The 23,164-nt window shown below is 45.9% G+C and overlaps 2 long non-coding RNA genes across 3 annotated transcripts; one reads left to right on the top strand and one right to left on the bottom strand.

Annotated features, from left to right (window-relative positions):
- The first annotated feature begins 4,781 nt into the window (after positions 1-4,781).
- On the top strand, positions 4,782-20,882 carry LOC121095049. The gene is made up of 3 exons (XR_005830000.1): positions 4,782-4,861; positions 10,038-10,220; positions 19,441-20,882. It is a non-coding gene; the product is annotated as an uncharacterized LOC121095049 (long non-coding RNA).
- Positions 4,832-20,989, bottom strand: LOC121095048. 2 transcript variants are annotated; one of them, XR_005829998.1, is made up of 4 exons: positions 20,881-20,975; positions 18,957-19,031; positions 15,812-15,942; positions 4,855-5,338 (listed from the first exon to the last, which is right to left on the bottom strand). It is a non-coding gene; the product is annotated as an uncharacterized LOC121095048 (long non-coding RNA). The 2 variants fall into 2 exon arrangements; XR_005829999.1 differs by lacking the exon at positions 18,957-19,031 and having other exon boundaries at positions 4,832-5,338; positions 20,881-20,989.
- Between the last annotated feature and the right edge of the window lie 2,175 nt (positions 20,990-23,164).

The raw sequence follows: 23,164 nt of genomic DNA, 5'->3' as shown, positions 1-23,164 counted from the left end.
CGCAACCCAATTCAAATTGAGCCAAGTTAAATTCTCATAACTGAAGTTTAATCTTCAAATCCCCCCGGGGCTAGAAGGCTCGCGCCAGCATGGCCCCCCCCACCCCCCACCCCGGCTGGTGGCTGCAGCAGCCCTCGGTCTGCTCCCCATCCCTGCCCTGGTGCCGGGACGGAGGGAGCTCAGCCAAGAAGAACCACAGCCAAGGGGAAGCCAAGGTTCAGGGGAATTTCATCTCCATCAGATGAGTAAGGTAAACCAACATGATCAGAAAAACAGACCACATTTTTGCTGCAGTCTGGACAGATGTTTGCTGTCAGATGCACCGCACATTGTACAGCCACATCTGCTGGAAAAGCACTTTGCGGATTATTTATCACATTCCTGTGCCGAGGAGCTGAAAAGCCCCCTGAAAGTTTTCCACTTAATACTTACCGTTCCCAGCTTGGTGATCATCCCTGACATTTTCTACGTTCCTGTTCAAAGCAGCTCACAGAGGCGGGGAACCCTTCACCATCCCATGGCTTCTGGTGGTACCCTCACGGACAGACTCAGGGCATCTCAGGGAGCCAGGACACCAACATTTTTCGTTTTATGGCTGATGCATTGCGGAAGGGATGTTTTATCCTAAGGTATGGATCCTCTGCAGAGCCGCGCACCACGTAAGGTAAAGGGCTGTCCAGGGGTGCAGGCAGCAGCACTGCGAGCCAGTCTCCCGGCATCGGCTGCCATTGCAAGGGCAGGCTGAAGACAGTGAAACTGCAAAATTACTTTGGGGTAATTAATGATGCCAGAGCACCCACGGGGAGCTGCACTTTAGGAGTGGGCTGTCCTGCACATGTCTCTGCAGCCAGCTGGGTTTCTGGTATAGGGTCCTCCCAATGGCTGCCCTCCCTCGCATTAGAATTGCTGTAAACTTTGACAGTGGAAGGAGCCCAGAAACAGCAGAAGCCTCAGTTAGGAAGGGTTACAGATTGATTTAATCGTAACACTGTGACTTTAAAGACAAGTAGCACCAACAGTCCTTCACGGGATCACTTGCTGACAGGGATGCCTGGTGAGAAGCTGCTCCCAGCAGCTTCTTGTGCATCAGGAGCTCTCCCTGACCCCTGGGGAAACCAGGGCTGCCCACCCCAGGACAAGCCACAGGTACCTACTGCACACATCACAAATAAGAAGTGCTGTTGATGACTCACGGAAAAATGCTAAAGAATGAAAAGACTATAGAAAGGCTGTAGCCACTTAGAAATATACATACTTCCAGTAGCTTTGATTTTTTTTAGGTTTTTTTTTCCCCCCTGAAAAATGCAGTGAGTGGCCTATTTTGGCTGATAGGAGGACTACCCACAGCACTGAAGATGTTTTGTTTCACCAGCACAGGCACTTAAAGACCTCCTGGGACCAGCACATTAGGGGCAAAAAAGGAGCAACCAGTGCCCTCAGACTTCCCCTGCCAAGGGCCAAGCCCAAAGCCACCAGAACCAGTGGAGAAGACTCCTATTAATATTATGTACTGCTTGGACCACGTGCCAAGATCTGAATACCTGTTCTGTTTGTTTTCCCTGTAGTAAATTGGCCTCAGGTTTACCTGCCGGTGATGAGATGGGACACCCTTCTAGCAGCCCCAGGGGAAGCTCACAGACTTAGCCACCCAGATGCATCTGGGTTGAGAAACTCCATCACCACACTGCAGGCAACCTCAGCCATTAGTATTTTACGAAACCTCTAACTGGAAGGAGTCAACCAAATGACAGTGTGATGAAGGATGCAGGTTTTTTTGTGAAGCCAAGCTCTTCAGGTCAGTTTTGGTCACATCTGCTCTGTTAGTAGCAAATTTATCCTAGTCTGGTAGTCATTTCAGGTGCGCACCAAGCTTGCCCAATACCCCTCTTAGCCCAAATGTGGCTAGGAATATGGATTTCCCCTTGAGATAATTATTGAGCATGAATTATAGAGAAGTTGGGCCCATGCATGGTCGCACCATGCTCCCAACCTGATGTTTCATTTTCCAGTCCTTCATTTCCTGGAGCTCCTACATGCAGAGTTCCCCCAGCCATTTACTATCTGTTCTGGAGAGGAAGGTCACAGCTGGGCATGGTGCTGCTCACTCCCCAGGGGAACCAGTCACACTGCTAGTGACAGCAAACAGTGCAGCTTTCCTGCTTTGACACAGAAGGCATTCAGAAACAGCACAGCAAGGATGAGATGTTTCCAGCTTGTGCATGTATCCAGGAATCCTGTGTTCCTATTGGGCTCTTTATTCTGGCTATGTCCTGGTTTCAGCATCACTGCAAATGCCCACTTGGAGCATTTCTCCTTCCACACGTGGCACAGGTCATAGCAGAGGAGCTGTAAGCGTGTTCCACTTCTCCCATGTTATCCCGCTGTCCGTACAGCAAGTGGTTCATTTGCAACCAGATTTTTGTGAGCTGCATGAAGAAGAGACACTTCAGCAAGACTCATCTCCATTTCGGTGAGGGTGCTTTCAGTGCCCACACATTTACTCGCAGAGCTTTGGTCTCACCCATTTGGCTTGTGGGAGAGCACCATGCTGAGCTGGCACTAGCGCCCAGACACATGACGTCCTCACGCCATGCTCTGGTCAAACCTCACCTGGCCATCGGCAGTCCCAGTCCGCCCTCCAGCTCCAAATTGAACGGTCACAAGAGCAGCAAAGGAACTAATCTCTCCTTTCTACATGTCCAATTGATTCCCACGAGGAAGCACAACAACATGTCTGTCTTTGCACTGAACTATTCCCTTTGAAACCCAATGGTAGGTACCTCAGGAATACTCTCCTACATTACGGATGCACATGCCCCTCATCAAACCATCCACTTTAAACATTAATTGGGAAAGCCACACAGCCCAGGACCTACCGCAGCAAACCTGGTTCAGTGGTTAAAAAACCCTTCACCTGTGCACTGCCCAGAGGGCTGCAGCCCAGCACCTGGAGCAGCACATCCATGTGCAGATGGGGTCACAGGACACACGCACCAGGGGACAGACTGGGAGGTGTCATCCAGAGCAGGACCCACCACAGACCTTCAGCATCTCGCTCCAGAGCTTCGGTTAACAGCCTCCCCACCTCTGCCTGTACAGGAGGGTGCCCAGACTTATGACGTGCCCATCCCACTGTTTGATTTCAAAGCTTCCAAGGCACCTGCTCCCAAGTCCAGCTGCCCTGGGGGCCCAGGACCACTTTTGCCTGCACCCCTGGCACCATGCCCGACCTGACCCACCAGCATCCCAGAGCTGAGCAGAGCGGTACCAGCACCATCCCAGGGACCAAAGCCAGCAGATAGCTCCCAGCAGCTCGGTGCACACCCACAGGCTTGGGTGCTACACCAGACACTCATGCAGATGTTCAAAGCACCAGCCGCACCTGCTACTGCTTCCCCAGCGGGGAGAAGCAACCCATGTCAGGCACAACCTGTGGCTTATGAAAAGCGGGGGGAGCTCTGGCATCCATCTCAGCCTTGCTCTGCTCTCGGTGCCTTTCAGCCGCACACAGCTCGGTCCCCGCTGCAGGGCACACAGAAGCCCAAAGCTGCTGAAAGCACTGGTGACCTGGTGCGTATTAGCATTGGCTTACATAGGTTAGAAATGGGGTTTCCCAGTCATGGACCCAACTTGAAAAAGTCACCATAGCACAGCCAAGGATTAGTAAGCATCACCACAGTCTTCTCGGACATTTTTTACCTTCTACAGGAGGCTTCAGCGGGGTTAGGGACTGACTAATGGGTCTGACCTGCAGCCCAGATCTCCTGGAGATTAGACAGCATGCAGGGCACATTTGGCTCTGCAGCTGCCTCTCCCTATCAGATCAAATGTCTCTGAGTAAACACATTTCTGTTCTCTTTTTACCTGTAGGTTTATTTGTCCGTAATAAGGTGAAGAGTCAATAATCCCTCAAAGCCTCCTTTTTCCTTCCAAGTATTTTTATCTAGTCCACACAGCCTATAAATCTGAAAGCATTTTGAGCAGAGGCATAGCTCCAGTCAGTTTTACGTGGCCAAGGAGCCAAATTCTATGTTTTGCAGTGAGCGGTTTTGGCAGTATTTTCAGGCTCTTGTTTAGGAAAGAGAGATGGGATGAGCTCAGATTTTCTGCTGCCATGCACGACCATCCTTGCTCATAAACACATCCCTCACCACTCCTTCTGCAGCGGGCAAAGTGCTCTATCAAAAAGGGTTGTTAAACATAGAAACAGCATAAGCTCAGGGATTCCTCTCCTTTGTTTCAGACATTGTTCCAGAACATTAACCCCCGCCCCCCCCCCCCCCCCCCCCCCCCCCAAGAAAAAAGCAAAGAAATTAAATTAAACAAAGGACAAAGAAGATCTGAAACAGCAAGGCTTCCTTTCACCACCTGAGGTCTTGCTCATGTTCTTGCCTGTGGACACTGACCCAAGGATTTGTGCGAGGGACACAACACTGCTCAGTAAAAGGCAAGGGTAACATCCTAAACCACAAAACCGCACGACGAGAGATGGCTATCACAGTGTTATGCACAGACATTAAACCGGGAATGAAAAACCCCGAGTTCAAAACTCAGCGCTGCTGCAGCTGCCCTATTAATTAGAATACATCAGTGAGCTGAGCGTGAAGCAGTTTGGATGTACTCCAGTTCCTTTCTGGGTCAACATAACCTTTGGTGTCAGGGTACCGGCGTGACCCTGAAGCTGGCTGGACATGCAGAAAAGCACTCATTAAAACTTGCTTGGACTTTACTAATCCCAGTGATGACCACTGCAGGGAACAGGAGCGTACGGTCTATCTGAGGACATGGGCAGCTGCAGCAACTTGGCGTTGCTGCCTGAGTGATCAGTGTATCTGTGAGAGGACACCCCTGCTACCAGGAGGTCAGTGCTAGAGGAGGAATCCTTAGCTCTTGGAGCCAGGGCTCAGCAGAGTTAAAGCCAAAGGCTGGTCAACTTTTGGTCCAGCCAGTGCTCAGAGCCTGCATCCTCAGCCTACATCCTCCCCCTGGGGCTGCAGCGAGCAGAGGCAGCCTGAAACCTGAAAGCTTTGTCCCACGTCCCCATGGAGGCCAGGCCCTGGGCAGCGTTATCGGGACCAAACAGGGCAAAAGTCCCTGGTTTTGCTGCTTTCACTGCGTGCCCCAGCCTGGCCAGGTCAGGGCCGATGGTGCAGCAGGGCATCCCAGGAGGCTGCGATCTGCTGTTTGAGCAAATTAACCACGGTGCTTGATTGCAAATGAGTAATGGTGTGGAGTGCTACTCCTCTTACTAAACATGACTCTTGCAGCAGATACGTACCTTCTCCTCCAAGTAACACTGTGTCAACACGAGCTCATGTTTTCCTCGTAGCCCAACACCCTGTCGATACACATGAGCACACACAAGGCAATATTGACTGATGGCGTTTGAGAACATAAGTTTTCAACAGAAAAGTCAACAGAACTCACTTTTTGGCCGCTTGTATTATTTGAGTTGTGCAGTATGAACATGCTGTTACACTTTGTGTTTGAAAACCAAAACTTTAACACTCAGCTGCAATCTATAAGCATGAAATTGGCTCCATCAGAGCATCTTGTGAAGAACATTTTGGCTTATGACTTGCAATGTGACTGCCTTCAACAGCAGACAAATATCATTTGGATCGAGGTGGAAATTGCCTTTGGAAACCAATCTGGAGAAAGCAGAAATATGTTTTTCCTTAACTGAGGATCTTTTCTGCTCTTGAATTGCTAATAATATTATTTTTCTTCATATACTTCTATGTGTTACAAGTGTTCATAATACTAGCCTCAAAGGCAAAAAAAATGAAAAAGTAATACTAAATTATTTAAAAGAAAAAAGAAAAAAAGATTTTGTTTTCTCTGATTAACTCTATACAACTCAGTTTCTTTATCAACTTTGCAAAGTCCTTTAAATCAAAAGAAAGATAACCAGTGTTTTTAATTAAATATACATGGTAATTCTTTCATTTAATCCAATAGATTTTTGCATTTCCCAGAATAAAATAGAAAAGTCTTTATATTTGCTTGCTGAACTGAGCAAAACATATGAAGGGTAAAATCAACAATCTGCCAAAATCAGGAAGGAAAGCACAGCTCTTAGAGCACTTGAGAACTAACACAAATACTATGAACGTTCTTTGTCTCTTTCCAATAGATATTTTAGTGAAACCCTCATGAGCGATGCACGGTTAAATAGCAAACCCCTGCGTAGCTGGTTACACAGAGGCACTCAAGGAGGCGGGGAAATGCTAAATAACTTGTACTAAGCTTACATAGCAAACCAGCCACAGTTTACAAGAGACTTGTGTGTCTTGCACTAACCTTTGCATCAGTTCCTGATCTCACTCTTTCCTGGGCCATCACCAAATGATGATGAACCCAGAAAATTCTTCCTGGTAAAGCAATATTTCCAGAGACAACATCCAGGGTCATTTAAAGTACAAATTAGTTCTTTTACCTGTACTGATATTCACATAGCACACGCAGCACAGCTTGATCTCTTCTCCAAAAGGGCAGCCTCTGTATCACCCAAAAATATTACTTTAGAGCTTGGGGTATCATCCTTTTGTTTGGAAGGAAGACTCTAAGTGTTGCAAATAACAAGGTAACTTTATTTAAGACGACTGAAAAGTCTTAATCAAGACAACTGTCTTCCCACCACAGAGCAATCTAGCATGGAGCCAGACCGGGCATGGCAGAGAGTGACCAGAGAGAAAAGACACATCAGCATCAGCCCTTTCTGAGGTCACTGTTGTCAGAATATTTATAAGGGCTGTGCTTCACAAGGTGGCGGGGGAGGGGGGCGGGGGGTGCAGGGAGAAAGGGAAAAAAAAGCCACACTGCTCAATTTTGTTTTTAAAGATGCTCATGATATTTTGATTTCCAGATGTCTGAACTCTGGCCAACTCAGAGTGGAAAATATGTTGGGCTGGACTCCGTCCTTGATGCCAATTTTCAACTTCCAGGCCACTGGCCTATACAGAGCGCAGGCTGGGCACTGGATGCCTGGCTATCCAAACAAGCTAAAACATGGAACAAGACAAAGCCCCCAGCCACAGAGACCATGATCAGATGGATGCATTCCCATACGTGAACCTGGGATGTAGGAACAGTGGAGCTAATGGCTTACGGGTCCACTTTCTCTAATGAACACATAGATAATTGTTCCTCCTAAGACAACACTCAAGCACGACGGACTTTTTGACATAAACATGGGTGGCTGGCCCTGCTGCACGTGCCTTGCAGTTCCCCCAGGCTTGGGACACCAAGACGCAGGCTGGGGAAACAACTTCACTGAACAGGCACATTGGGGTCAGCACTATGGGGGTATTCAAGCCCTTCTTGGGGTTTTGACTTATGGTTAGAAAAGCTTCTTATTTGTTTATAAACCTGTGCTGAGTTTGACACGCAGGGTGGAACAAGTACATTTCCACCCTATGTGGTCTCTGTATTACCAGAGGATTATTCCGTGACAAAGATGGAAATAGGCTGCAGCGTGTTCAGTGCCCTCTAAAGGATGTTTCCACATCGTAAACTAGCAAGAAAAATCTTAATCGCTCTGACCCACAAACATGCCTGGACACATCATGGCAGCACTATTTAAAAAACAAAAACACAATCAAAACCAACACAAAACCCCCACACTTGCGTAAAACCTCTCTGTGGAAGAGATTCATGCCTTCAGACCCCACATTTCCCATTCTCCCCATCTCTGCCTGCTGGCTGCAGCACGCTGGATGCCCCCCTTCCCGGTGTATGCTCCGGCAAACACGACTGTATCAACAGGCAGCTCCTGAAGCTGCACAGTCTGATTACATGACCTTCAGCAACACAAGGTTGTTAGTAAGAGCATCCTCTCACTGACCTCAGGCCCACTGCCTTATATAAAAGTAACTATTTCATTCATACTTATATAAAAGTAAAGATCTCAGCTGAGCTTAAGCTTTTTGCTGCGCCCTGTTGTGAACTGCAAGACCAGAGACAGGGACGCTCGCTAATACTGCACTGCTACCCTGTAAGGGGACACAGCTATAAACTGCAATTGGACTATATACACCAATTAGTTACCAGCTATGGAAAACAAACGGAATCAACCTATTTACCTATTTTCTGCCACTGGAGGGCATTCACTGCCCTCGCAAAGCTTCCCTTGCAAGCAGCAGAGATGCTGCAGAAAGGCCCATGGTGGGTCCGCGTTGTTCTACCTTATCCCACCCAATGCTCACAAACACACGTCTTGCAGCATCTTCCCCGCGGGAGCTCCCGAGGAAGCCGGGACTCCTCTGCATCAAGGCACTGGAGCAGGCGTTGCACCTGCACGCTCAGAACAGCCCCGCTGAAGCCAGGAGCCTTACCCCACAGCTGAACCCCAGGCACTGGCTCAAGAGGCACGGTGCCAGCAGCCGCACGACTCCACCACGTCCTTGTTCCTTCGGATGCATTTAGATGCAATCCAAGCCGACGGTGCTGGCAAACGCCTGACACCACACATTTCACTAAGCAGGAGCTAAGCAGTGCATTTTTGCCCCTGGGGAAAGTCCAGGTATGCCTCTGTGCAGCTCACATCACCAAGCTGGCCAAGCACCAACACTCCCACATTTAGGGGAGCAGCAGAAACTGGATTTCTCTCTAGTTCACTCAGGCCAGTGCCACCTCTCTGAGGAGTTATTTATTACAAGAAAATCTCTTCAGACTCAAAGCAGAGAAGCTGGTCCTTTAACATACCAGAATTACATTTCGCATGACAGAAGCACTAGGCTTTGGCACCACCAAAAATTGAGACTGTCTCTGCTCCAAGGATCTCACCAGGACCAGAGCAAGCTTACCAGTAACACCATGAGTTTCAGGGCAAAGCTTTTGCTCTCCAAGGTTCACTGAAGGCTCCTTGTCTCCACGGTGAAAGTTTGGTAAGGATAAAAAAATTGGGGGGTCAGTGGGGAAGGGAAACCAACTGTAAATAAACCCAGCTGTTTTCACCCAGCATACACTGGGTCTAGAAAGAAGACACTTGCATGTCATTTAAAAATTTAAAACTGGTGTGTTGACACCTCAGGCGGGCCTGGCATTTCTACAGCATCACTGCACCAGGTTTCATGTGTTTATTAACCGCCTACCCCTCTCATTACATCGACCACGTGCCCCACAGCTGTACATCATTCTGCCATCGCTCTGCCCACCCTAAGCGGCCAGCAAACAAAGCAGCTTGCTCCCAGCCCTGCTGCATTCTGCCCACAACTGCCTTGGAAACATCCATGGATGAGAAACGCACAGGGAGCTAAATAACTTTTCAAATAATTGCCCCAAAGGTGTGTGAATAACACGAGCTTTTGACTGGGCAGGGGAGGAAAAAACATGTTTCACACACGCACTTGTTGAGACAGCCTACTGTTCAGTGTTCCCTCACTCCTTGTTTTCAAGATCGCTGGAAAATCACGTTGGCACCAAATGACAGCCCTGTATAACAGTCTTCATCACTCTGGGAAGGTTTTTTTATTATTGTGGATTTTTTAAATCAACTTTTCTACTTGGCATATTGCATAATGTGTTTTTTTTAAAAAAAAACAAGACACCACAACTAGTTGAGGCTTCAATATGTTCACAAACTATAACCATTAATTCTTTCAGCTGATGAATAAATTAGAAAACCTATACTTGGACTCAAGTGCAAACTCTTTTTCCCTTCACTGCAGGCTAACACATGAAAGTAGAAGACAGCTTTTCATCAGCAGTCAGGCTGAGAGAGAACAAATGGTCTATATTCTCCTTAGATTCTGGGTGTAGACGAGGAGGCTGGGGAACATCGAACTCCCAACATTCCATCAGTTCACTCCTAGTCTCCCAACAGCCCAGTGCTGCAGCTTGCCCGACACTGGGCTGGCCGGGAAGGCGAGCAGCACAACCGCCCCAGGGAGCCAGCGGCTCGTGCCTGCTTTTGTCCATATGTCCCATTCCCCATCTTTGATCCCTCTGCAGACTGACCGTGAATTGTACACCAGTTAATCACATTACCTATTTACTAGAAAGATTTTCTTCAGCTCCTACCATCTTGTTCGCAGGCAGAAAGTGTGAGGAGGCAGAGCTATGCCGTTTGCTTGATTCCCATCACAGACTTGCAGCTAAATCGCCCATCCAGAAACGTGCCTCAGAGCCTGAACCTGCGGTGCCACCTGGATCTCTGCAACCGCTGGTACCTTCAGGTAACTTCATCATCAGAAAAGGAGACAGCAAGATGGGCACAGGTACGTACTGCACAGTATGTGTTATTTGTACGATACCTAGCTGTCATCCGAGTAAAAACCATACCTGGGGGATTATTACAACACAGAATGACCTGTCCAGTACCTTTCAGAAACATTTATTATGTTTTTACTTGGGAGGTAGTAATTATATATTGCAACTTTCATGTGTTAATTACTTATTAGTAATTCCATAAATTGTGTGTGCAGATATATCTGTATATCTATATATAGATACAGCATACGTACACATTTTTATATTTATCTATATATCTTATCTGTTGGAAAATTAAATGCACAAAGAAGCAACAAACCTAATTGAATTTAATTAAACTTTATTAAAACTTATGATGGTTCCCAATTGCCTAAACAGTTTCAAACAACTGTTATAATAAAGCAGAATTCCAGTGAAGGTAGTTGTAATAACCTTGTTCTTCACAGTCCTTCAAAACTTTCTCGGGACTTAGCATGCAAAATAGAGACAATAGAACCATATATTTTCAGCAATAAGATCATTAAAACAGCCTCAGTGTTTTTTACTTAAAGTTCCCTGAAGCAGTAATAATTAACTGGCTCTCCCACAAAGTACTTTCCGGTGAGTATTTGGGAAAGAAGTACTTAAGCTTTCAAAGTTAAAAAAAAAAATTAAAAAAAAAATCAGTCTGTAAATTCAAGGATGTGGGACATGTTCTTGTTAGTTTTCAAGAAGATTAAGTATTTCTTTGGCTCATTTAAAGATTCAGTTTAAGTTGTATTTTCTGAGGGTTTGTTGTTATTTTTTTTCCTCTAAATGGCTTATTCTAACAGGTGAGAACCACGGCATAATAAATAAAAAAAACAACAACAAAACAGAACACCTGTAATTGGGGCTTTGCTTTCAAAAGGAAATCATATATATATACACACACACACACACTGAAGTTCTTCGCTGGCAGAGATGTTCATTTTCACATGCTTGGCACGATGCTAGTGTGAACTGCTACATCTTAGTATTCAGAGATATGAGTAACAGTGTCAAAGAAGGTCCTCAGAAGTTTTCACCTGCAGTTACCATGCAGGTTTCTGTCTGAAACGTCCTGCATTACTTGCTTTCACTTGATGTGAAAATATGTCTGTCTTAAAAAAACCCACTGAAATGCATTTTCAGACAACTGAACTCTGTTATCAATCTCCTTGCCTTGTTTCACGACACAGTACAAAGGGAAGTTCAGCCATACGGTGCTTTTTAATGTCCATTTCCAAACAAGAAAATAGCAGGAAAAACTGTGGCACGTTTGATTACACCGTGCCCAGAAGGAAGACAACCCCTACAGGTATCGCTGAGAAACTGGTTTTTCAAATCATCTTTTGAAATTAAATATATCTTGCTGGCCTCCCATCTAGCCTGTATCATCCCAAACCACGACTGTTTCCCATCTCACCATGCCATAGCATGAACGCTTCTTCATTTCAACCGTTAGGTGTGACGATGGGGAGACCTGGGCATGTGCGAATACAGTAAATACTTTCTGACCTTGATTAAAAGGGAAATATTTAAGAGACTGTCCATTATGAATACTCTGCTTTTTATTTGGGCTCATATTTTTTGCTCACAGAGGTGGCACACAGTGAGGAAAGTTTCTCTAGCAGTTGCCTAGAACATTTTAACTCTAAATGCTTCAGTGCATCCAGGGAAAAGGAAAGGCTTCCATTTTTTCTATTCCCTGATAAGAGCGCAGCAAGCTCATTCCCTCCTCCTGCCTTCTAAATGCACATCAGTTGCTGTACATAGCACCATATAAAAACATTTCAAACGTTTTATAGCCCTAAAAGACAACTGTCAATGCTACGATACCCTCAACAGACCTGAATGTTGTATGCCTCAAAACAGTTAGAACTGTTTCTTTCAAACACTGTCCTAGAAGCTGACATGCTGAATGCAACACAGTTCACTTAAACACAGGAACCTGACCAAATACAAGGATGTGGCTAAGCAATCCAGAACAAAATACTGAAAATCTTCATCTAGGATATACTGGTTAGTAAACAAAGAACGAGCAGCTGTTAAACAATTTATTCCTTCTGACTTGGAGGAGAACATGCTACCTCAGATGTGCAGATTTGGTTACTCTTGAAAGGCAATGTTAAACACCTCTAAATCAAGAGAGTTATCAATCCCCACCCAGACAAATAAAAATCCAGAAATTAATTCAGGGCTAAAGACAAAGAGAACACAGGTTCATCACCACATTCTCATTAAATCTTTCTTACAGGTTTCTTGGGCAGTTTTGTCGAAGAGCTAAGGCTTAACATGTGTTTTTATTCATTTTCATATAGCATAAAAAGAATTTTTGATTGAGAAAAAAAACCAACTCATTTCAACACCTCAGATTCAGTCCTTAAGTTTTTCCTTCTGTTTCAGATCCCAAGTATGCAAAAACTCTACCAAAAGCATCATTTTGCAGACACGTCAACTGAACAGTCAAAGGTCGAGAGGCCATCTAAAACATGAGCCAGACTAGCAGCGCTGGCAATTGACAGGGTGACAAGCAAGGGACAAACACATAAGATAAGGGACAAGCTACTTGGGCTCTCATTCCTGCATGTGGAGGAGGCTAAATGCATTGTCAAGACCACATACTATTCATTCCTGGCATAGGGCATGCACCTTCCTGCAAACTCCAAACTCCCATGTATGCTGGGGCAGATGCAGAGATTAATGGGTCACCAGAAGCCCTGCCCTTTGCTTCAATGAGCTTTAACGGCAGCTCCTGGGGTTTAATCTGATCTCTCCAATCTCACTGCTTTTGTGGTTGTTGTAAACTCCTTACAGAGCTCGACATAGCTGCAAGAACACCTTCACCCAAAAATCAGAGCTGCTCTGTCAAACACAATATAAATTAAAAGAGTTTTAGCAGCACTGTGCTTCATTCCAGGGTGAAATGCAACATCATTTAAAAAGACATAAGAAAATTAGGTCAACGGCATGTTAATCTGAATGGTAGGTTAATGAGAAGTTTTGATGAAAGAGTAGTAACATGAAAGAAGTTCTCAAGATTTCTACTTGACATCCTCTCCCCAACAGCCACTACAGAGTACTGATGCTTTCTGGAGAGTATTACTTCAGTTCTGACTACTTAAGAAAAATCCTGGAAAACAGATTACCCAAATCCATGTTGTCACCTCACTCAGGTTGGAGGGATGCGAATTATAAAAAACAGAAGACAGTGTCTCCCAAAGACCTTGGGAGATTTCGACTATTGGATTTCAACTGTGATTCCCAGTCTTGGCTGCTTTCAGCACCGATCCAGCATGGAAAAAGGCAGTCCTGAGATTAATCTACTCCACATCACATGTCATAGGGCCTAAGGGGACTCTGTAACTACCCAAAACCAAGTGGAGTACTGGACACTTCCTCATTACCCAAAACAGGCAACCAGGAGTCACGTAACGTGGAGCTGCCCCGTTTGCTCCAGCCTGCCGGGGGTTCCCTGAGCGGAGGCAGCTGACAGAGGTGAGGGATAACCACATCCCCAGATGTGAAGGGGAAAGGGGGAAGAGAGAGAGCTACAAAGATACCACTAGCGAAGAACTGATTTTTCTGATGGAGATACAGCTACTTCTGGCTTACCCTAACAGCAATTTTTGTGTGTGTACTTTAACATTGCATTTGCTAGCAACAACAAGAAAAAGTCTGAATTTACCCACAAACCCACATCTTACCAGAAATATAGGTCAGAGAAGAGTAAATCTTTTATTTCCTCAGATAACTAGATAGCCAAAGTCTCACTTCCAACTTCCATCCTCTCTAACGCGCTGCTAAGATATGCAAAGCAAAACTCATCTTCAGCCACATCCCCCCTATTCTCATGCTTAGCTTTTCCGAAGAAAAAAATCCTTCTAATGTTTGTCAACGCCTGTCCCCTGACCATCATCACACGCCTTAGGTAAACAAGGTGGTGACAACCAAGAGTGCAGTTTTAACTACCCCTGTGCTTTCTTCTGTTATCAAACAACATTGCCGTGTCTCAACCCAGGTATTTGGAGGTCAAAGGTTAATGAAGGAAACCAGACTCCGATAACTATATTACAGACCATCTCAGGGCTCACACCTCAGTCAGCCCCTGCTGTGATTGCATCCACAGGAGCCTGCTGCAGGGAAGTTACGGGGGCCTCTCTTTTGGTCTTAGGCTATTCTGAAACCATACCGAGGAAAAAACGTGGTGAACCTCTTGATGAATACACTCACTCTGATACCTTTTCTACCCCAAAGTCTGCTTTTTGCATTACAAGCATTCAAAATTAAATGCTTCGTTCTTTGAGCGTATGAATTTTTATGAAAAAGTTTGGTGCAAATCATGTGGTGATCTGTTTTTACCACTAAGTGCTGTCCTAACATGTGGAGATCATATTTTGGGGTGCTATACCTCCCAGCTGAAAACAAAAAAATCACGCAGTAGAAAGGCAAGATGACAAATACGGTGCTTTACAGAGCCTCGACCCAAGTTTCCCTGATAATTTACACTAAAAGTCCACTTGAAAGAGGGAAGAAATTCAGCTTTGTATCGCAGATATGCAGTTTGTTAGCCCAGCTAAAGATTATCCACTTTCTTTACCCATCCTACAGTTTCCCCTCCCCTAGCCTTGCCATCTGCATTCTCAGAAGTTACAAAACAACATTGCCTATAGGTCACATTCAGCCCTGTGCGCAACAACCACCCAACCCTGCCATTTCAATTTGTTTTGGAAACTCGGCTTCCTACCAGTCCTTGAAGCACTAGGGAACACCAAACCTCGAGCAGGATAGCACAGGTATAACACTTCTGTGGTTAAGCCATAGATGCTCAGAGTATTACCAGTCTCTCATGGCTCCATTAACTTGCATCCAAAATCAAAGAAAAGCATTTGCTAGCTTGAGCAGAGGTTCTCAGTAGCTCTTGGATTAGTTAATACCACTTTAATAAATCACAGTTTAAGAAGCAGTGAACATGAATATGGTGATAGTAGCCTACAAAAACTCAGAAAAAGGAGAAAGGTACGTAAGAGCCTGGTTTTGTAATAAAGGTCACTGAAGGGTTCATTGCTGTTCCATACATCACTAGGTGCAGCACTGCACTGGAAGATAGCAAACTGTTTTCTAGTCCTACTGCAGAGACCCTGCGTGATCCCAGGTCAGTCAGATAACCTCTTCACACTTCACATCCAAACCACAAATTGCTATTTTGAGTCCTTTCTGGGAGAACAAATAAACCGCCTTTCACACATTGCTCAATCTCCTCCTCCATCTCACAGCAGCCTACATTAAAAGCTGACTGTTACATGCTAACTAAAAACACTTCTGGAGGCTCTGAACAACCTGGAAAATCCTTTAATGCACAAACTTTCTTGATTTATCGAAGCCAACAACGCTGACTTTAAGTAGGCAGGATCTTTCTCCATGAACTCTAACAGGAATAGCCAAGCTCTCCAAGTGCCTGAAGACCAAAAACCAAACGCAGTCAGCAAATTTCCATTCAGATGCACAGTACAGCACAAATCTGATCAATTAAAAAACATGTGGAGCAACTACTTAAAATTCTCAGATGTATAGATATGGATAAGGCAAACACACTTACCCACTGATGGGAGGAAGGCTGCAGTTTCCCCGGCCACAGAGCTACAAGTCAGCAAACTGCAGGGAGAAGCCAGCACACACCAGGGATGTTAGCACCCAGGTGCCCCAGGGTACCGTGATTGGAAATCGCAGCTGTGTGAAGAAAAACAGGTTTAATCAGAAGCAAATGGGCCTGGGTACACCGAAGAAATGAGAAACCAGGCTTTTGTGCTGAACTTTTATTTTGCTCTCAGTTAGAGCACCTGCCATTAACAGATGCTCCTTGTTTCTCATCAAGTGGCATGACTCATGGCTGTGACTCCAGCTGCCCACAACAATGTCCTTCGTGTGCTCTCCAGGAGCACGTCCAAAGCTCCAATTTAGCAAACACTTATTAATCTAATTTAACCTCACACATAATCCTACTGACATCAATGTGTGAGTAAAGTTTAGCAGCCATGAGAGTCTGAGATCAAAGGTAGGCTTGCCTGAACCATCCAGCCCAAGCTGGGGCAGCAGAGGACTGCACCTCCAGCGGTCAACCTGCCTTCGCTCTGCCTGGGGTTGGGTTTTTTTCCTGCTTTTTCCTGGTAGTCCAGCCTGCACTTTAACCCAGACTCTTTCTCTTAAATCCAATATGTCAATCTTGCCAAGTTTAATCATGGCAAAAACCATAAAGGCTGCCTCTGTCTATGCAGCAATGGATGTTTGTTAACGCGCCTGGAAAGCCTGGAAGAGAATATGGGGAGAGCTTCTGGGAGCCAAGGCACCTTGGGAACACAAAGGATGACCACCGATGTCTTTCCCTCATTAAAAGAGGATCTGGATGGCAGAAAGAGGAAAGTACATGAATATGATGTTCCAGAACTGCTCAGAATGTATTGCTTTCTGGCTGAAATTGTAATTGCCAAATATCTTCACTTTTGCAAATGTAAGGGAAGGTCTGTACAGAATTCAGAATAACATTTTGTTGTAGAAACAGACTAGAAACACATAGATCAATGTCTCTCGTTAAGTGTTCCAAGTAAAACCACATGCAGATTTTAGTTTGTGTGCATTTCCTTCAGCTATTCCAAGGGGAAAAAAAATTACTGGGTAAAGGGAAACTTAAAAACCAGAGTCCAGCTGTATAACTCCCAGAAAATATCAACTCAAATGAACTGACCATGTCATAGACTAAGCCTCAAGAGGTGCTTAGTCACACTGCTGAAGGAGATGAAATGGAAAATACAGTAGAGCTGGAAGACACCCAAAGAAAAACGAGAAAGGAGCTATATTCTGAAAGACTGTGGGTCAAGCAGCAGATGAAGACATACTGTGCTTCACAAAGACAGATGCTTTCCTCGAATTGCCTACAGCTTGATTTAGCAAACATCTGCAGAAGTCAGGACACCAGAATCCACCCAGACTTAAAGCTTGACCTTGTCTAGTTTCTCTGCCCAGCAGTACAGAGGGAGAAGTGTTTAGAAAGAAGGATCTTTAACAGCAAGCTTTGAGCGAGCAAAATCCTCAAAAAACGAATACACCATTTTGGAGAAATAATTTCAGCACAGAAGTCACAATATTTTGTCCTGAAAAGTCAGGACATTTCATTTTGAAAATACTGTATTGCATGAACTTAAATTTAAAAAATAGACTTTAAGAGATAAAGTAATACCGACAAGATAATGAAATATCTAGTAGCAAGTTAAATAAACATTTTGTTCATGAGAATTGAGGCTATGGGATGAGATCAGGGTCTCTAGGACTTGTCTGTAAGTGCAGCAGTCCAGTACTGCTGCCGGATCAAACAGCGACCTGGACTTCAAGGCTTGGAGATACTGTCTTGTGGAGCTGTCACAGTCCCCTTTCCAGGGTGTCCTCATCTTGCCACCAGCTGCCAAGAGGCTGTCCTGGGGAGAGACAATGACCTTGCACAGAGCCTCGTGGTCCCTTGATTGGGGTCCGGAGGCCACACGGGTGGGAGCGCTGGCAGCATGGTAGCTGCTGCTGGGGTGCTGGCCGAGGCTGCACTCCCGCAGGGGAGCAGCAGGGCTGGCTGTGCCAATGCCACGGTGCTGCCAGTGTAACGGAAAGCAGGCCAAAGCCACTTGATTTGGAAAGACAGACCAAGAGTTTTCATGCCAACCTCAGCATAGGTCATGTGCCAATGTCACAGCGAGCGCTGCGAGGGTGATGACAGCCACGGCTCCTGGAGGAGCACACAGCAGTGTGTTTTCTGGCACATAACGGTTCACCCTTTAAACCATCTCCCTGCTGAACATCAGGAGAGCTTAACCATGCTGCAGGTCATCGGCTGCCATCCGTGTACAGCACCTGTGTTAAGGTTAGATAGGGCTGGAGGGAGGGCAGGAGCCTGATGGAGGGCAGGAGCGCTGTTTGCAGCCAGGGATGCTGTGCTATAGGCACAGGACAAGCAGGAGCAAGAACCATCAAGGAAGCAGGACCCGGGCAGTCCTCCGTGGTTGGGGTTCAAAGCAGCACCCAGTGCCCCCGAGCAGCTGGTGGGGTTCTGGTTGCACCGCTGGGCAGCCAGGCAGGCTCACGGGCCAGCCTCGTGTTTGGGCAGACGGGCTGTGGTCAGGCAGCTAGTTAGACCTGCCTGCCTCACCGCAACCCAACGGGGCTGACACTTAGTCACAGATGCCGCCAACGCCGGGGGCACAGAGGCTTAAGAAAAAACCAAGCGGGCACGTGCAAGGCTGGCCGCTCTGAAGGGAGCGGTGGGCCCGGTGTGCAGGGACACCTTGTCCCAAGCCCTGAAAGAGCAAGAGAGGCACTGCCCTGTGCTTCTGGGGCACGAGGGCTGGGGGAGATGCAGCGTGCCTGGCACACCGCATGGGCGCTGATCAGCGCAGCTCTGAGCTTCAAAGTGTGTGTTGCCAGAAGAGCCCACAGGGGAATATGTAGGCAACCACTAACAGCAAAAAGAGGAGTTACACTGGATTAAGAACCGATAAGGAAGCAGAAAGCTGATGCAAGCAAGAGCTATATGGCATGATAAGAAGAGGAAAGGGAAGCATATATAGCACAGGAAGGTCTGCAAAGCACAGGAGAAAAGCAAGCAAAGCAGCCTTACAGAACAGTGGAGAGTGCTGAAAGTGACAGTCTGGGCACCAATTTGCAGGGGGACTTTTGCAGGCTGGGGCTTGGCAAAGTCCACCTACCTCCAGCGGTCTTCAGGCATTCCCCACATCTCCCTTATGCAGCGAATCCAGAGAGATGCCTGCAGTGAAGTTCTCCTGAAAGAGGGCAAAGGAGGCATGGGGAAGGCACCCAACTGACAAGGAGGGAATGCACAAGAGGGAAACTTCCCTGAAATAATCTTTCCCAGACTGAGAGCCGTAAGTCATCTAGGTGTGAGATCCAGATCATCGTGAGCTCAGAACAGCTTTCTGCGCTGAAGTGCCTACGATCTGTAGTTGACAGATTAATATTTTTTTTCTTTTAAAACGTGGTTCATATGATGAGCTGATGGTTCTCATATTCCTTCAGGCTGTGGAAAACCCAATTTACAGGTCCTCTGTGGTTCAACCCTGTGCCCTGGCAAGTACTTCAATGGCTGAGTTGCAAGCAGACTCTCTCCTTTTAACATCCCTTCCTCGCAGGGCAACCAACTCATGCTTGTGCCTCTTTCTTCTCCTGCCCTAGGCGTGCCCTCTCCAAAGTGAGACCCAGCTTGAGAAGAAGGGCTGAGGAACAACTCCACTCCCTCTTTTTCTTGTGTAGAAAGTACACTTGTGAGTAATATGAACTCAAGTCCCTTCGCCTAAGCAGCAGCACACCAGGCTCCCGGGTTAATAACCTGCTCCTTGGCTGTTATGCAGAGGACAGGCACATTTCAGTTGTGGAGCTTTTAGGCTCGCACTTAAGTGTAGTCACTTGACTCCCTAACCCCAATGTAACTTGCTCCTCGTTCTTGATGTAAAACATGAAGAAAGATGGAAAAGACTCTTTGGAGAAATCCATGGAGCAACACTGCACAAGACAAGTACTGATGGGACATCAAAGGGCACCAGAAAAACAGTTGCAGCAGCCAACAGGAGGTCCAAATGTGTAGACAACAGAGAGCATGGATGAGGCAAAAAGCACAGACGCTATGCACAGCTCATAAGAAAGTATCAACAGAATTTCACAATGTTGTTTACTTTATTCATTTAAAATCTGTTCTGTTTTCATGCTAGATTAGTCAGCCTTTGCCAAACCTCTGCTTCCCATGGGGCTGTCTGCTGGTTGGGTCAGTTTATTGTTCACTCAGATATTTGGGTTGCCCAGAGCCAGTGGAGAGATCTGGAAATGGTCCTTTTTGCACGTAAAGAAGAAATACAAAAGCTGCTGTTGATTAGTTCACATTCTGACTGCACATTTTTACACCCAGCTTGATATGCTGAATGTTCTCAGCATGATTCATCCAGAAAAATAGCAATTTAATGCACAAGGGCATGTTGGAGCAGGCAGAAACATTTCAGGGAAACAAAGATTTAGCCAGAGGACTTAAATATCAACATACAGAAAATTATCTGGCTTTGGCTGGAAGAATACTTTCACAGGCTAGGATTCTCAGAAGGATAAAAAGGGAAGCAGGCACCCAAATCACACCGAAGTTTTTCAAAGCCCTTTCTAAAATCCTATCCTGGAATGTGACTCAGACAAGAGTAATGGATCTGATCCAAACACACGTAAAGTCAGCATAACCTCAATGTGGAATCACAGAAAATCAGGGAAAGAAAATACCTCATATGAAGTAGTCTGATTTATCTTATCCCCCTGCCCTGGGCAGGATCATCTATACCCAAATCATTCATGACAGATTTGTCTACTGTGTTTTAAAGACCTCCAAAGACAGAAACTCCAGTATTTCCATTTAGAACTCTACTGTTAGAAAGCTTTTCGCTATTCTTTAACCTATATCTTTCTTCCTGTAGTGCGAGACCAAAAGATACTATGAAATAAACCATGGGCTTTTAGGAAAGACTATTTCTGTCCTTTTTACAGCTTGATCCTGCCCTCCTGCATACTTGAGGATCACCCCTATGTTGCCCGAAGTCTTCTCCTCTAAAAGCTGAAACATGTAACATGATTAGCTCTTACCTCCTCGGTCACATCCGAGACCTCTAATTGTGCTTCTCTTTGGGCTCTTTCCAACTGGTCCACATCCTCTGGAACTGCAACGCCAGAGAAGTCCAGCTGAGGTTTTTCCAATGATGAGAATAGCAGAAAGATTACTGTAAATATCCAGAAGGCGACATTATTGCTCGTGCATTTTAGTATTCAGCATTGCACTCCATCTTTTCCACCCGAGTATGACTTTCTTGACTCATTCAACTCCCAGAAGAAAGCACTTCCCAACTTCCCGAGCTCCTGCCTTCCTTTTTATGTCCCACTTATCCCAGCTGTCCACCTCACAAAGCACTTTTTCTTTGATAGGATTTCTAACTTCAGATCCTAATTAGCAACTTCCCGTTGAACGATTATTTAAAGCAGATTTAGCACCTATAGAGCTTGCTCATCTGTCAGTGCGATGCTGTTGAACAGAACAGGTAGCAAGTATAGAAAGGAACGCCTATGTTCCTTTCCAGCCTGTGCTATTTGTTTTAAAAAGCAAAACAAAACATTAAAGCATAACAATGACCTTAAATAGACTATATAAAACATCAGGCAAACTCTACTGTTCATTATAAGCATGACTGGCTTCTAAGGTTTCAGAGAAGATCACGTCAACTATTTAGGAAATTATCATGATGCTAACCTGGTTATCAGCTGTAAACACAGAAACTGATTTTTACCTGGAAAAAAAAAATTGCAATGAAATTCTCCTGCTAAATAGTCTGCAAAGAGATATGTTTTCAGCATATGCTATTTTAAGATCGCCATTCACATTACCACTAATTGTGCTGGCAGTGGATGGCACAGTGTATGCAAATCCTGCATTTACAGTGAGCTGTGGATGCACAGTGCAAGGAGAGCAGCCCTTCCTCAGGCTGTGAACCTGGGGCAGCTGTTGGCATCAAATCCTGGCCGAATTAAAACCAGCTAGCTTATGACTGCAATGGGTGCTATTTGGTCAACGGTTACGGTTACCAGAACATAACACTGTATTTCTGTAAATATTTCCTAGTGCATACAGCTATATAGACCTGTACATGTTGTCTACTTTCTAAATGCCATGCATTCCCAAAACCTGCTCTAAAAGAATATAAATGTTATAATATCAGGCACATAGAAACTATAAAGTGTGAGAAGTTTGTTTGGGAAGACTGGAGAAAGGTGTCCTTGTGCTCATACATAATAAAAGCAATCACTCTTTTTCCGTAGAAACTCTGTTTCCTGGTGGGTATTTCTGGAGCTGTTGAACACAAAAAAATTTCCATCAATTTTTATACTGCACAAAATACAAATCATGCACGAAAAACATTATTCATTTCCAGCGTGTGCTCACCACGAGATCACAGACTGACATTTCGAAGGTGTTCTGACACCTAGGTCACCAGGAAGCAGAGGGAAGCTGGGCTGAAGCAGCCCTGAGACCCAGGGCACACAGCCCTGCTGCCTATGAGGAAGAGCCCAAATACACCAGGTACCGCAGATCCCAGCTGCCGGCTGCCGCTGGCACTGCTGCTGCCACTGGGCAGCGGTGGCCCTGCGCACACCAAGCAGCGAGCGAAGGACCAAGGAGACTCCAGACTCTTGCTGCACGTCGTCTTATTTTACATTTGGAGTTTGCCAGTATGAAAGTCACGAGCTGTGCTGGCTGGGAAGGAGCTGGATTAGGCAGCCCTCCCACACAGCACTGAGTGCCGCCTGCCAGCACCCGTGGCGCTCAGTATGGATACGACCCTAGGGACGGTGGCATTGCAGTTTGTGGCTAGGGCCAGCCGCGCTGGGGGCGGAGGACCAGGCAGCAAGGCTCTGAACACAGCTTGCTAGACATTCTCCCTCTTCCCACACACCAGGCACCCCTGCGAGGAGGGTGCCACCCAGCACCCTGCGACAGATTCAGCGACTATAGACGAGTGGGCGTTTGTACTGCCAAACACCGCGTTGCTGGAACCGATTCTAGCAAGTGATCTCACTGTCCCACCTCTTGCAATTGACTCCAGCAATGGAGTGGAGGCTCGTGAGCCTTTTTTTTTTTTTTTTTTTTTTTTTTCCCTAAAGCATGCACATTCCCTTCCTATTAGAATATCCTCTGAGCATCCATATTTGCAGCTGCAGAAACTGTAGTCAACTTCCACAAACCAAAGCTTGTTATCAAGCTTAAAACACACCATACGCTCTTCAGTTCAGAGCCACCTGGTGCATTCGTTCACCTACTGCTTTCCAGTGAATTCCAACTGACCTGGCGCTAAACTGGCACTTCAGCTCAGCCATCCCT

Source organism: Falco naumanni, chromosome 10 (genome assembly GCF_017639655.2).
Source record: "Falco naumanni isolate bFalNau1 chromosome 10, bFalNau1.pat, whole genome shotgun sequence".
In the NCBI taxonomy this organism is placed as follows: Eukaryota; Metazoa; Chordata; class Aves; order Falconiformes; family Falconidae; genus Falco; species Falco naumanni.
This window is presented reverse-complemented; position numbering and strand designations above follow the sequence as displayed.